Source organism: Amborella trichopoda, chromosome 3 (assembly GCF_054954075.1).
Source record: "Amborella trichopoda isolate Santa Cruz 75 chromosome 3, AtrichopodaSantaCruz75HAP2 v2.0, whole genome shotgun sequence".
Classification (NCBI taxonomy): domain Eukaryota; kingdom Viridiplantae; phylum Streptophyta; class Magnoliopsida; order Amborellales; family Amborellaceae; genus Amborella; species Amborella trichopoda.
The window spans coordinates 57,976,818-57,992,630 of record NC_142338.1 but is presented as its reverse complement, the minus strand read 5'-3'; positions in this window follow the sequence as shown (position 1 = coordinate 57,992,630).

Genomic DNA, 15,813 nt, shown 5'->3' with positions numbered 1-15,813 from the left:
AGCAAACTATGAAAGTCTTTTTTCAACTAATTGGGGTCACCTACACGAATCTTAGTCCGTCATTCTACTCTATTAATAAGTGAGGCTATAAGTCCCCATATTTTTTCTCGCTACTTCCAACTATATCCTTTTGGGCCTAACCCTTGTCATTTTTTAGCCTCCCACTTGAACTTACTCGTACCTCCTTACCGATGTTGTATTGGGTCTGCTCCACACATGGCCAACCCACCTATGCCTACTCTCTTTCATCTTATCATCTATTGGTTACAATCAAAATATCTCATATTTATTTATTCATGTTTCTTGCTCACACAAAAGTTGATGGAATTTCTAATTATTTGTTTGAACTAAATCATAAATCCCTTGCTTTACAAAGTGCTCCACATAAAATTTTTATCGAATGGGTTCTGATTTCTATGATGTTATGGAGTAGTATTTATTTCTAATCATATACTTATACGATTTGTCTAATTGTTAACCATACTTTATGAAGTGCTCCACCAAAGTTACCCGCATATATCTCCGGCACACGCTCAACCTGGGATAAGACCAAATCCATTCTAGCATTTCAAAAGCATCCAAAAGTGGCTTGATTTGTTGTTTTGGTGATATTATATTTAATTCTTAAAATCACTTTTTTTATCTAAGGCATCAACTATACAGATAAGGTGCATCTTAGATATTCATTTCAAAAGGATGTTTTAATATTAAAAACTCTTCAATACATCATCTCAACTTGAGGATGTATAGATATGAAAAAAAAAGATTTCAAGTCTTAAAAAGTAGAGATCATATAACACAATATTTGGATCTTCCGTGTTTAAGATTTTTAAGTATTTGTAGATCTTTAATCTACATATATTTTGGAGAGGATTTACATTTTATAATTATGAATGAAAAAAGATTGTCAAACTATTATAACGGTTTTTGCCACCAAAGTTAGATCTCCCTATAGGGTTTAGAGGTGCATTTTGCTTTGAACGTCTCAGGTTAAGGGTTTACGTGAACTACGGCTTGGATAATGATGATGATGATGGAAATGAAAAAAAGACAGGGCAAAGGGGACGACAACTGAGAGCCAACAGGGCAAAAATTTCATACCTGGGTTCATCCAGTGGGCAAAGCCCTTCTACCGCATCTGGGTGCCAGCCCATTGCCAACCGTCATGCCACCAATGGATTACCCGTGAGGCTTTTCTCAACTTCATGATACATGCGCAAAATTTTGATTAATTTGGGTTACACAAAATGCAAGGATCGACATTGTTGATCGATATGAATCAATGATAAATTAAATCGGAATCCTATATAAGTGAGATTCTTTCCAAGGTCCTATTGTAGTAAACAGGGATTGAATTGAACCGGTTGGACGGTTGATTGGTGCTTTAGCTGATCTTGTTCAAAATAAAAATTAAATTTTACAGAAAATCAGTCAAAACTCATATATAACTAATTTTGAGGCATCACACAAATCGGTTTTGCCTAATTTATCAATTAAATAAAAATTAAATAGCTATTTATTCAAAATCTCAACCAAGTCCACTCGGACTAACACAGTTTGAACCGCACTCAAAGCAAAAAGCACCTTGAGGACTTTCGGGGTAAAGAGGCATATGAAAGCCGGACAACTAACTACCATTGCTATTCTGCCTATAAGGTTAAAAATTGGAAGGTTATAAAATATACGTTGATTTTTTTTTCTACTTAGGAGAGTTCTTCGCACGTGTCTGAGTAACTTGCCTCAGCTAAACCCCGATTTCTTTGGCCGAGCTATTTTTTTTTATGTACATTGCTAAATATAACGTATTTTGTATTTTCATATTATTATTATTATTTACAAATGGAAAATAGTTCGATAGAGCTGCAGCCCTATCAAAACAAGTAAAGCCTCACCTCATAATTCATCAAAAATTGCAATTCATTAGAAAACCTTTAAATCAATTATCTTGTCTTAAACATTATAGTTGTAAAAAAAAATGATTTTAAGCTCTAAAAATAACATATATTGTTACAAATTATTTAAATCGTTCATTTTATTCAAAAAATAATCGTTTATAGATCCACATCATCTATACTATTTTTTGAATTTCAAATTTCATTACCAGTTTTAAAAATTAATTTTAAAGCGAGGCTTCCGTAGCTGAAAGTGGTTTTGGGACGAGGATTTGAGATAAGGCCTTATTTTGTTTTCAAAAGCCTGAGCTTTTATGGGAATCCCAAATTCCAATCAAACCATTGGGCGACATGTTTAACGACTTTGCTGGGTGAATTGTTGCCGATCTCGAGTCCCAAATTCAAGGCAAACGCGACGAGTCCACTCGGTGGAGACTTTGAGGCGAGGCCGTACACGTGGGTCTTACTCTTGTACTAGGGATAGTACGATTAATCGAATCGTCCACGTGTCCTTGGGAGTTGAGCCACGCAGGCTGGAACCCCACAGCTGCCTCTCGTGAACCACTTCAACAACAGGACCATGTGGTGCGTACCTTTTGTATTTACCCCGTAAGCTGACGTGGTAAATCCTCATTGGACCACGTACAATTCGAATAAGCATCGGCTTGTACGGCAATGATGAGATGCTTTTATAGGCCATCAAAATAAAAATACAAAATTATACAAAAAGATCATTTACTTTTACTTGGGTGCGAAATTGGATGTGGTTGCATTTATTTAATATGTTCAAATTTTTTTTCCTCTTTTTTATATAAATATCATGATCATTATTGTCCATCAAATTTCAAAATATGCTGTTTGTATAAGGCTTAGGCTCTAAATATCAAATTAGAGCCTACCTTAAAAAAGTGTAAAAAAATATAGTTTCAATATTAAAAATCTTTGTGATAACCCTAAAATATGTTTTCACCTTTATTTATAAAGTTTAAAGCTTCAAAAATAGTGTAGATCGACATGTATATGAAAACTTGAAAATCTTGAAAATTGACGGTCCAAAAATGAGTTACGAAATATACTATTTCCATAAATTGAAATCCACTTTTTTCTCATGTCCATGCATCTTGATGTGGAGATGATCAATTTAAAGATATTTGGGCATCAAAACAACCTCCTCTAATGAAATTTTTGAGGTAGGCTCTTATTTGATTGTTTAGACCCTCGGCTCTATATAAACTTTTCCCAATTTTAAATCAAAGTGGTTGTGAGTGTATTATTGATTATATTTTAAAGCTAATTTTTTTTTTTCGAACATTGTATACACCTCAAGCCATCTAATTTGACATCTAATGGTTAGGAGTAATTGAAAACTCTTTCTAACAAAGATAAATGACCTCATAGTATGCAATTTCAATAAGTAAAGCTTGACCTCGAAACTCACATAAAATTGCAATGTTGGTATTGAAAAACCTTCAAATCCGTGATCGTGACCTTGATCATTATGAGTGTGAAAAAAAAAAGGACATGAAGTCTTAAATATAGTATATATTATGGGATTGCCTATAAAGAGGCCATTACTATAGCATATATTATGGGTTTGTCTATAAAGAGACCATTCATCTATAAAAAATTCATCTTTTATCTTTATACATAGAGGTCACAATCATTCCCACTCACTCATTAGATATAAAAAAATATGATTTGAATTGTATCACAAAATCTGAAGTTTTTTTTTTGAACTTTGTATCTATTCAATGACACTTTTATAACCACCCATTTTGAAATTTAAGGGACAAGAATCATTGTGACCTCTATGTATAAAAGATAAAAGGTTTATTTGTAGATATTCCCATATATTATAACAAAAAATATATATAAGGATGCTACCTTATAATGTAGAACTACATAAGCCCCTCAAAAATCCATCGGAAAAGGTAGTTTTAATGTTGAAAATTTGATTGATCATCTCGACATCGAGATGTATGACTATGAAAAATAAAAATATTTTAATTCTCAGAAATAGTGCATTTTACAACATATTATCTACACCGTCAATTTTTAAGATTTTCATATGTTTATAGATCTACTTGATTTTAACCAATTTTGAAATTTAAAATTTTATAATTAGATATAAAAATAGATTTTGAGATAATCCTAAGATCATTTTACATCAAAATTATATACCATGATAATATTTGAAGGTGCACCTCACATCTGCTCCTACGGATGCATCCGTATGCCAGCTGCACCCTATATTATAACACAATATCTAGGCTATTTATTTTTCAAGTGTTTACAAATCTGCAATATCTGTACCACCTTTTAAGCTCTAATTTTAGTATTAGTGGTGAAAATTGATTTTAGAGCCATAATAAATATTTTTAGTGCCCAAACTACTTTTCAGACGAAGTTTCGAGATGAGGCTTTACTATTTTTCTGAAACCTAGTTTGTTTTTTTTTCGTCTCTGAAAGCCTAGGGCTAGTGGAAATTGCATCCTTCGAAATAACTCCATGAATTGCCTTCAATTTGTGCCCGAAATGGAGAGATCATTACGAGTGTTGGTAGGAGTTGACTTGCTATCGATGATGCCTAAATTTATCAAGGGTTTCAATTTCAGCACGACGTTTAGATGAACAATAGATTAGGGGCATGAATTTTTGCACCCTTGCATTTGAGCAGAATTGTTTTGAGCAGTATTTTAAAACTCGGATCAGAGGAGCGGATCATTCATGCATGTGTATATATGTCAAGCCAATGAATCCGCCATTGAAATTAAGTCTAGATCAGTCAAAATTAATGATCTTAAAAAATTGTTAAAATAAATAAAATAAAATACAATACAAATTAAAATAAGGATTCATAGGATGGGCCATACCGCATATGGGAACGTATGAAACATTGGCTTAGCTTTAAAAAATAAAAAATAAAAAATAAAAAAATAAAACGGTGGCAATTTATGGGTGGAGTGGGGGACCAGGTAGGGACCATACCATCCAAAACTATTAGGTCCTATAATTGGCGTAATTGAAAAACGAGTTACATTGTGCTCATGTCTCTTTTTTTCTCTCTTTCATTAATCATAAAATACTTTCGGTTCACTTGTTTATTTTGTTTTTGACTGGGAGATCAACTCAGAACTTGAAGTTCCAAACCAACAATTTTATAAACCAATGGTTCGGAACTTGAAATTCCATACTAGTCTTCACCCTAAAAATAAACCTCTACACACTCGTCTTTCTTTGTCAACGAGAGCTCCCTCCTTCACTCTAATAAACAGAGAAGTCCACATATTAGGAAATTTTTGTGCCGAACAGCCGGCTCGTCTTTTTTTATTTGTGAATGAGGAGTTCGAAACTTGGCGTTTGGAATCAGATAATATATGAACAAGTTAGTTCAGAAATTTTATTTGCATAAATCTGAGGTGAGAGGAATAAGAGCCTCCTTCACCTTTATTTGCACCGAAACGAGATTATATGAAAACCATGAAAAAATGAGTTCTCTCAAATTAGAGACTACAAAGGATAGGGCTCAAGTCCTATCCTCTATGGTCCAGCATCTAGCGGTTCGCCAAACTTGACTTTTAAAAGTATGAAAAAACGCTTGGACTTCAAAAGAAGGCAAAATAGGACATGCAAATGACCGAGATGAAAAGGAAATCAAAGATAAAGGAGATTAAGAATGACTACTTGATCATGTTAGGCCCACAAACCTGACATTCAAAGTTAAAAATAGATCATGTTAGGCCCACAAACCTGACACTCAGAGTTAGAAATAGATCAAATCAAGAATGCACGATCAGCTCAATGGCATTTGAGGTATGTTGATTAAGGTGCATGGAGCATGGGATTAGGTGGATTACAGACCATTTAACTTTGTATGGTCCCTAATTTGGTTTTAGGTAGGAACATGGTATTTTCAGGACGCAAAAACAAGGCTCTAGTTCTATGATGGTTTAGGGGAGGCGACTAAGTCTAAATCCCACACGTATAGGGTGCGTGTAGGAAATTTGTTAGCTGAAGTAGGGCGACTACATGCACTTCAAGTTCCAAACTCATCTTTTAATAAAGAACCCTGTGCAGAACGAGAGGATATTTTGGAAAAAAAAAAAAAGAGAGGGAAAAAGGTACATGAACTTAAATTATTAAAATTCAGGAGTATTTTAAATACCACAATAAATAAGGTATTTTACAAAGCGTTAAAAAAGATTTACATGTAATTGTTTTAGTCTACATCCAGCATAAAAAAATTGACCTCAATAGATACAAAAGAGAAAAATATCATTTAAGGAGTTAGCATCCCTTATAAAATCATTACAAAGGTCAAAATATACTATTCAACATTAGACTTTACTTTTTAACAGCAGTAATTTTCTAATATGTGTGTGTGGAAGATGAGGTTTTGAGGCAATCTCATAAAAAAAAATTAATCAAATGCACAAAGGAAATTATGGATGTACTTTTCAATACACGTCATTTCATAAAAGCACTCCCTCAAAAAATTTAATTAAGAATTCCAAAACTATCATTATTCAGGTTAAGAATAAACTTTATAATAGCTATAATGAAATAATAATACAAGTAGATTCACAGCCGTCATATTTTTATTATGTAGTTCAAAATGTATATCATTTTATGAATTTTAATATTGTTTCTAGAAATCGGATTAAGATGAAATTTGGGGTGTATATACCTAACACTATTTTGCACCATATAAAAATATAAAAAAAAGTATTTACAATAATTTAAAATGACCAAATTACCCTTGTCATTTTTCAGGGGTAATTCAGTTATTTTGAAAATAATATATATATATATATATACATTTTAATTGTACACCCTGTTTTTTAGCATACATGTCTAAATTTTATTGTAATCTGATTTCTAAAATAAAATTGAAAATTTGTATAGCGATATGCATTCTGAACTACATGATGAATATCTGATGGTTGAGATTCTACTTATATTACTATTCATTATAGCTGCCCAGCTGTTGTTAGCTTTTTCCCAAGGTTAAAAATCATGAACTAGGGATATATTTATAATTCAGCTCACTTATGTAGCTGAAGATAAATTATAAGAAATAGTTGTATACTATAAGATATTTACTTTTAGTATATGGCAGTCATAATTACTCCTAGCAATCAGATGTGAAATCTGACAGGTTAAGGTATGTCACAAAGTTAAAAAAAAAATATTTTGAACTTTAAATTTAGTCAAAGGGACAAACCAAGCTTCAAACCAACGGCCCTGACTGATTGACCTCCTTATACAAAAAATAAATGGTATTATTTTATATTTTTCCTAACAAAAAATTGTTGGTATTTAGGGTTATGAACATAAATATAGCAAATGATCAAAATACCCCTAGTACTATAGTGTCAAAAGTGAATAACTAGGTTTCCTTTTCTTTTCTTTTTTTTTTATAGTCCTTTTCATAATACTTCATGTTCCTAACTCTAAACAATTAGGGTATTTTTTTGTAGCTTAGTTTGAGCCACTTAAGTTGGCCAAATTACCAAAATACCTTTAATTGTTGAGGATTACCAACCTAAACAAAGCTAATTTCAAAATATTTGGACCAATTTTTTGAAGTACTTTTATGAAATAAAATTTTAAATAGACCCTCCATAGACATTTAATGACTTTGTGAAATAATTCAAGCCCTTTAATGATATTTTCCCTGTTACTTATTATCACCATTACTCATGATGCCAAAATCTGTTCCACCCCTTACCGTTCAAAAAGGTCCTCAACAAATAAGGGGAAAATGACTTCTAATTGGCCTAGACATGCCAAATTCTCACGGTTAGAAAACATGTCATTTTTCCTCCAAATGCCAAGCTTCTAAACTACAAACTCTTGCCATCAACCAGAAATGCTACTGGCAAATTTATAGTTCATTACCATGGAGAAATCTTTTTTTTTTTGAATGAGTTCTCAAGTTCCATGGACAATTCATTCAAAATGAAATATAGAGAAGAAGCTGAGTTACGCATATAGAGAGCGTAAAAGTTTACTAAAAAGAAAATTTATATAAAGCATCAACTTTACTTGTAGAAATAAGATTGCAGGAACCATCATTCTCTAGTTTAGTCAGTGGGAATAAATCCGAGAAAATGAATGCTTCAGCTTAGGAAGTACAATCATGTTAATGTGATTTCAAATAATTAGAAGAGGAGAAACCCATTAGTAACCCTCATGAAATTTCCATGCTTACTGTCATTGAGCACTACACCCATTTTCTTCAGATAGATTAGCGAGGTAACTTTTTTGAAAAGTGTCAGTCGGTAATGTCGGCAAGATTGAAAACCATAACGTGGTATTTAGGTATGAGGTGCTACCACCACGACCCAGCCCCTGTCCTACAACTAAGAGAGCTTTGGGTTCATAGATTTGAGATTCAGATGATTATGCCAGTATCTTGACTTTAAAGAAAGATATAATTTATGAGACACTCGTTCATGCATTGTCGTAAAACCCAAGCTAGGGGACCTGGAAAAAGTCCCCCTATATTGGCCAAAATCAAGTTTCTTTAATAGACGATCTCCACATGCCATGTAACTAAAACAAGGACGATGCAACCTGCTTTGGTGAATCCTCTATGTGATAGGTCAAACGTTTTGTCTCTCAAGGAGTCTCCAGTCTTTCTCACTTCCTTAGATTATATAAAACGCAAAAGATGGTATGCTCCTGCAGGAGTACATTGCCAAGTCACTCCCTCGGTTCAAACTCTCTCTAGGATTGGAATAATTTTCGGACCCTAAAACTTAAGGATGTAACTTTCTGAGCATTGTGATCAACTTAAATACCAAAAAAAAAACATTTTACTCCTTGTGCAACTAAAAAAAGCTCTAAAATTTAAGGAAAAAGTTCATATAAGGTTGGAACTTTATTAATAGATGTAATGCTGCAGTAATCAACATCATTTATTTTATTTGGAATGTATATATTTGATACTATCTTAAAAGATAATACCGTTTGTTGACATTGTTTTAAAAGACGTATCAAATCTATACATTGCAATAAAAAAAAACAGTGTAGAATGTCACAACTTTATTTCTATAAATCAAGAGACAAGCCTACATAAACCATACCCAAAATTTAATTGAGATGGTTTGTTTTTAGATAGTCAAATCAAAATGCTTATGAACACAAACCCATACATTTTTCTTTTTTGAAAAGGAAAATTTTTATATAAGATCGTCCCTCTAAACGGTAGAACTAAGGTGCACATCAACGGACATCGGAAAAGACTGCTTTTATCTACTTGATCATATCGATTTCGATATGTATGGAAATAACAATAAAATAGAAAAAAATTTCGAGTCAATTTTCAAGATTTTCACAAATTTATAGATCTACTTGCTTCGAACCATTTTTAGCAGTCAAAATCTTATATTTGGAGATGAAAATAGATTCTTAAGCTACCCTAAGATTTTGTTCACACCGAATATATATCTTACGTAAAATTTGGAGGTGCGTCTAGTTTTCATTGTTTAAGGTTGCAACCTAACGCTAACCACACCCTTTCGAAAATATTCACATGGTGGTTCTTAAAATTTATATATAAAAAGAGCTAGTATACCATGCTTCCACGAGAGCATAGTGTACATCTACTCCCGAAGACCTACTTGACAGGGTTTTTTAGTCTGAAATTTTGAGAACCCCAAGAATCACTAGATTACTATCATGAAAATAAATAAAAAAATTGAATTCTAAGTTTTTCTAGGATCTTACCCTCTAAAAATTAGGAACTTTTTTTTTTTTTTTTTTCTTGAGGTAAATCTAAGGGTCAAAGAGGTTATGTCCCTAAAATATGGGTCCTAAAATTAATTCCAGATAGGATTTGACCTGAGGGAGTAAATAGACTCCTACGTGAGTATAATATCTTTTGACTATAAAAAGCAAAAAAGATCCTAGTTCTTTTTTGCCCGAGGGAGTAACTTCATAGTGCTGGAGCACACTGTGGCACTCTAATTTTAAATATAAAATGCGTAATTCTAGGATTTTATGCATACATCGGAATATGAGTATATTTTATAAAAAATTTGTGTTGCCACACGTCCGTTACACCTAAAATACAAGGGCAATAATATTTTTAAGAGTAATTTACATACGAACAAAAAAAAGGAAAATACACTTTGGGGCAATTTTGGACAAAAATTATGTGGAAGGCGGTCAACCTGTATTATTATTATTTTTCAAAATTATCTCTAAATCTGAGGATACCATCACCAGACCGCTTTTTCTAAAAAAAAATAAATATTTTTCGAAATGGAGTAATCCCAAGGTTCCTGTCCTCGAATAACCCGTTTCTTCATTGACAAATGAGAAAATGGGATGTTCGAGGATGGAAACCTGCGATTGCTCCATAACTAAGCTCTGCTCAGTCCAAGGAGCGATCCGAGGTTCCTATGTTCAGACCGCTTGTTTCTTCATTCTCTAACAAAAATATGGGCGGCCCAAGGATAGAAATGTCAAACCCCTTTAGAACTGAGCTCTACTCAATCTAGGGAGCGGTTCAAGGTTTCATTGGACCGCTCATTTCTTCATCCTAAGTATGAGAATATGGGGGGTCCGAAGATAGAATTATGAGGTCCAAGGTTTTTATCATTGGACCGCTCATTTCTTCATTCCTAAGTATGAGAATATGGGCGGTCCGAAGATAGAATTCTGAGGCTGACTGGGCATTACCCAAAAACTTGGGACACATCTCTATTTCAAAAATGTTTAAATTTTTTTTTTTTTTTAAAAATAAAAAAAAATTCGATGGCATCCTCGGACCAAAAAGTAATTTTTTTTAAAAATGTGGGTTCACCGTATTTTATTTTATTATCCATACGTAAAGTACTCTTATTGGAGAAAAGTCGCCAACGTTTGGGTTAAACCCAAAAAGAGTAAACCCTAGTCAAGTAGGGAGTTGTCATTTGTCAAGTGTGAATAGAATTCTAACCCCCAGCACGCGGATCCCATTTCCCCTTGACTCAAGAACCACCCTAAAATATATATCCGTTCATGGTAGGGTGGACCAAATGAACACCCTTGACCCATTAATGACCAATTTAGTGGTCATTACTTTATTTGGTGCTTTCCCATTTCTTGCAAAACAGGACGTAGTCACAAAGCTATGATTCTTCCTCGCCGCTTTTCATCCAATCCTTGCAAAGACTGTTTCCCCTAAAATATTATATTTCACTTGTCTGTCACTCCTCTAACATTTGGGAGGTCGGTACTTGGTACATTTTCATGCTTCTTTAAAACGTTTCTTTCTCTTATTTTCATTGTTTCAGTAAGTTATGAATCTCCACTCTTTCCTTTTTTTCGAGGAGTGTTTGAAAACTGAGTCTTTGCAAGCTTGGCCGGTCCTCAGAACCAACCGGCCGGCGAGATAGGAACTGGCCGATCTGGTTTTGATCGTCGTGCCTGGTATTTTAAAAAAAATTCAAAAATATTTATATAAAATACTAAAAAATAAGAGATTCATTTGTAATGTGTTTTTTAATGTTTTTAATCATTTTGACAAAGTGTTTTGGTCATGAATGTTAATTCTTACATTTTTTTTCTATTTTTAAATATTTCAAAACTACCCCTGGGCACAAATTTATTTCTAAAAATCTTTTTTTTTTTTTTATTTTTTTGCTTATTTTCAATTTTATTTGGATGTGATTTGTTTTAAAATATTTTAAAAATATTTTTTATAATTTTTATTTTTTATTTTTTAAACACTTTTTGGACCGGGACCTGTCCAGTTGAATTGGCTGGTTTCCGAGACGAGGTCAATTTTTTGAACGCTACTCATAATAGCTTGAGTCTGATATGGATGGCGAAGTGGGTGATTCCTCATTGAAAACCTATGGAATTAGCTTTTTAAAAATTTTCTAACAATATTTAAATGTCTTTGTAAAGTGCAACGCAGTGTACCCAGGAAATGTCTGATTCGAATCGGGAGTAGAATCAAGACCGGACCCCACTCCAATTCTAATTTTCTAAATACCGCTTTCAAGAGGAAACAAAAATAAAACCAAAACCAGTAAGTCTACCTAATCTTTTGATTGAACATCTTAAATAAACATTTAATTGAAAGGTGACTTAATTGTGTCGATTCTCTTTTCCACCTTTCATTTTTATAAGGGCTTGAATGAAGATTTCCAATGCTATGTTACAAAGAAAGACCTCTCTCTCTCTCTCTCTCTCTCTCAAGATTTCCATTGCCATGTTACAAAGAAAGACCTCTCTTTCTCTACACGCATGGCATATGCTGATGACAAAGACCATGCCCAAAGTAATTAATCCAACAAATATGAGATTAGTTTGAGAAATATCCCAAACCATGAATTTATGATGGTATATAATGAGACAATTTACTTGTAATACAAGGATATCACAATTATTTACAACCAATATGTTGTAAAATCTAATAGCTCGGGTATGTCACAAAATTCGAGCAAAATATCTTTTAAAATTTCAGCTTGATCAATAAAATAAATATAGCTATCTAATATTATATCTAATGGTCAAGATTAATTGTGTCGTACCAAAGATAAATGGTCTCCTTGGATATTTTTCCTTTACGAATTATTCCATAAATAATATTTGAATTTATATTCTTTTTGGTGGGTGAGCAAGGGAGGACAAGGGACAAACTTTCAACCCTCAACCTCCATCATGCAGTTTGGATGTCACACCACTAAATCATAGCCCAAATACCAATAATATAAGTTCTAATTGTGAACATATTCCATAGTTAGATAAGGTTTCTAAAATAATTTGTTAATATATTGGAACTGAACCGATCACAGCTAAGCATTGTAAGTATAAATGAGTAAAAGAAGTCCCAAGTAATGTGTGGTGAACCCGAGGTATTTGGTGACCTTGATTTTCGGACAGGGCAGCTTTTGAAAAGGTTGTGTATGCATGCATTGTTTCCTAAGAAATTGCAGCTTTTTAGAGAGCTTTCAAAGTAAATGGTAACGGCACAAAGTAAAAAACTAGATAAGCTAGGAAGGGTCAATGGGCTGAGAGAGATTTAGAGAGAGGCACCAATGAAACTAGAGAGAGAGAGAGGCACCAATGAAACTCGATATATAGAGAGAGAGAGAGTTTATTGAACCTCTACGAAGTTAGGGGGAAAGTGGGTGAGAGGCATACATTAAGCCTGTACAAACCTTCGAGACTGAGAGAGGCATCAGTAAACCTGTACAAACTTAGAGAGAGATTGATGTTTCAAAAAAAAAAAAAAGATATTGAGAGAGTGGTAAAGTGAGATTAAGAGAGAGAAATTGAGAATGATAAAGTGCGCTTAAGAGGGCAGATAAAGTTTGAAAGAGAGAGAGACTAAGAGAGGGACAAAGGTTGACAACAAAGTATTTGCTTGACCACTCGAGCCACAACTGTCACGGATTCGAGGATTGGAGGGTCCCCATTTGGTCGGCTTTTTAACCCTAAGCTCTATTTTCCCCTCCTAAAATTAATGACGAGTCTCAATTTTAATATAAAAAAAAGCCCAAAAATAAGGCACAATAACAAAAAGTAAAAGCACACCAATGTAAAAATATCTATGAGCATGATCACGTGTAACGGATCTGATTATGAATGCATACATGTGGGTATTTTATATTAGAAAAATAGTTTGATAGAGCTGTAGCTCTATTAAAATCAATAAAGTGTCACCTCATAATTCATTGGAAATTGTAATTCAAGTGTTGGAAAACTTCTACATAGTTCGTCTCGACTTGAACATTATGGTTGCGAAAAAAAATCAGGATTTTAAGCTATAAAAATAACATATATTATAACAAATTATCTAGACCGTCTATTGCGTACTAAAAAATAAGTGTTCATAGATCCGTAAGATTTGTACATTTTTTAATTTAAAAATTTATTGCCAATCTTGAAAATTAATTATAGAGCCATCATAAAAATTTCCATTGTTGAAAGGGTTTTTTGGGTGAAGATTTCAGCTGAAGCTTTATTTTGTTTCCCTAAAGCTCAGGCTTTATAAAAATTTCATCTAATATGTTTTTTTTAGTTTGTTAATGATTATAAGATTCAAAGTAGTAAGCTAGCTTACTTGACATGTAAATACACGACAAATACACAACCACGAAACCCAAATATACCTTTAATGTATGGAAGATGTATTTTTTTATGTATATTTGGTGCTGATCACACTTTTTTCAGCAATACGCAGAAGTTTGGTTAAGATAAAATTAGTTTGCTACTCCAATCACTTCTGATTGTAGAAATGCTTGTCAACCTAGTTAGACTAGAACTTAAATGTATAAAGACAATCAATAATAATTTAAAAATAAGAAAAATATTATTAAAAACCTTAACATACTTCTAGCAAGTCAAAACTAATCAAATAGGCCCGTTAACATTTAATTTTGTAATTTATGAATAACCTTAATTTTACTTTGGAACATATAAGCCCGGGCACAGTCGACAACTGTTGCAGCAGTTAGAGACTAGGTGGTGCGATATGGCCGATCCGATCCGGTCTTGAAAACTACCTTACTTCTTTTTTCTTTTCTTTATTTTTTCTTTTTTTTCCTACGTGACATGCATCAAATCCTACCATGTACTGGGACCATGTTGATTCCATAATGCTCTCTCTCTCTCTCTCTCTACAACGCAAGCCAACACATCCATGTGCAGAAATGCAACTTCAAACCAGGCTTCTCCAATTTTTACCAACACAACTCATCAAGCTGCCATGGCAGGAGCTCAAAAATGGATATTAGGAATAGTGACATCTACAATTTTTTCTTGCACAAGCTTCTAATAGGCATGGTAAGAGGTTAAATATAGATATTTAAATTAATAAAAAATTTGAAGGGTAAACATAATAAAAAGAAGAAGAGAGAGGGAGGGCGAGAGATAGAGAGAGAGAGAGAGAATAATGTGTCAAATATTAGATCCGATAAGGTCAAGGAATTATGATGCATATGTCGCCATGAGACATGGATCAAATCTAATTTAACTTGCACCCATACATGAAACCTGGAGCCTATTACTTAAAATTTAATTTAAGCATAATTGTTAGTGTGGAAGAGCACATTTATTAATGTCCACCCACAGTACTATAATTTTTCTTCCCCCTAAATCCCCGTGGTCATCAACATACAATATAGAGATAGAAAGAGAAAGAAGCATAAACAAATAACGATTGCAGACCCCAATCCAGGCCCTAAATCCTTTTAAATTCACATTTCTATACCATATCAAACATGGCAGCCCTGCAAATCATGGGCAATCCAATTTGAAAACATAAAACATTAAAAACAACACCATCCCTCTCTCTCTCTAGACATTGGCAATTTGGCCTGAAAAACAAATATTTTTTTTTGGGATAAATAACAAGATAAACACTGACACCGACAATTGCCCCCTCCTACTCTCTCTCTTCTCTGTTTCTCTCTCTATGCATGTATGGGAGCTTTGCTTGCGAATAAGAAAAAGGTTAAAAAGATAAAGTTGTGAGGCCTCCAAATTCGCATGGTGGGGTTAAGAGGTTTGCATGGGAATCACATAAGAGGGAGTGAGCAGGAGAAAGAGGGAGGAGAAAGTTTTTAGAGTGATGGGAAATAAGTACATAGACATTAGCCTTTTGGGGATGATAAAATCAAGAAAATGCAAGGTGTTTGTATCAGAAACTCTGAAATCAATCAATGAATCAATCATACTTTGAGCCCCATAAAGTGAAGCCCCTGTGCCTTCGCCTTTACTAAGCTTTTAAGCTTCTAACCCACAGTAAACCCACCCACTAATCATTCCATTCAAATCAAGGTGCTTTTGGTCTCTCTCTTCTTTTTTTAATTGAGACAGAGGAAAAGACAGAAAGTGTTACGTCAAAAATCATGGAACAATTGAAATTTTTTTAAACGGAAAAAAAATTAAAAGGGAAAAGTGAAAAATGAAAATT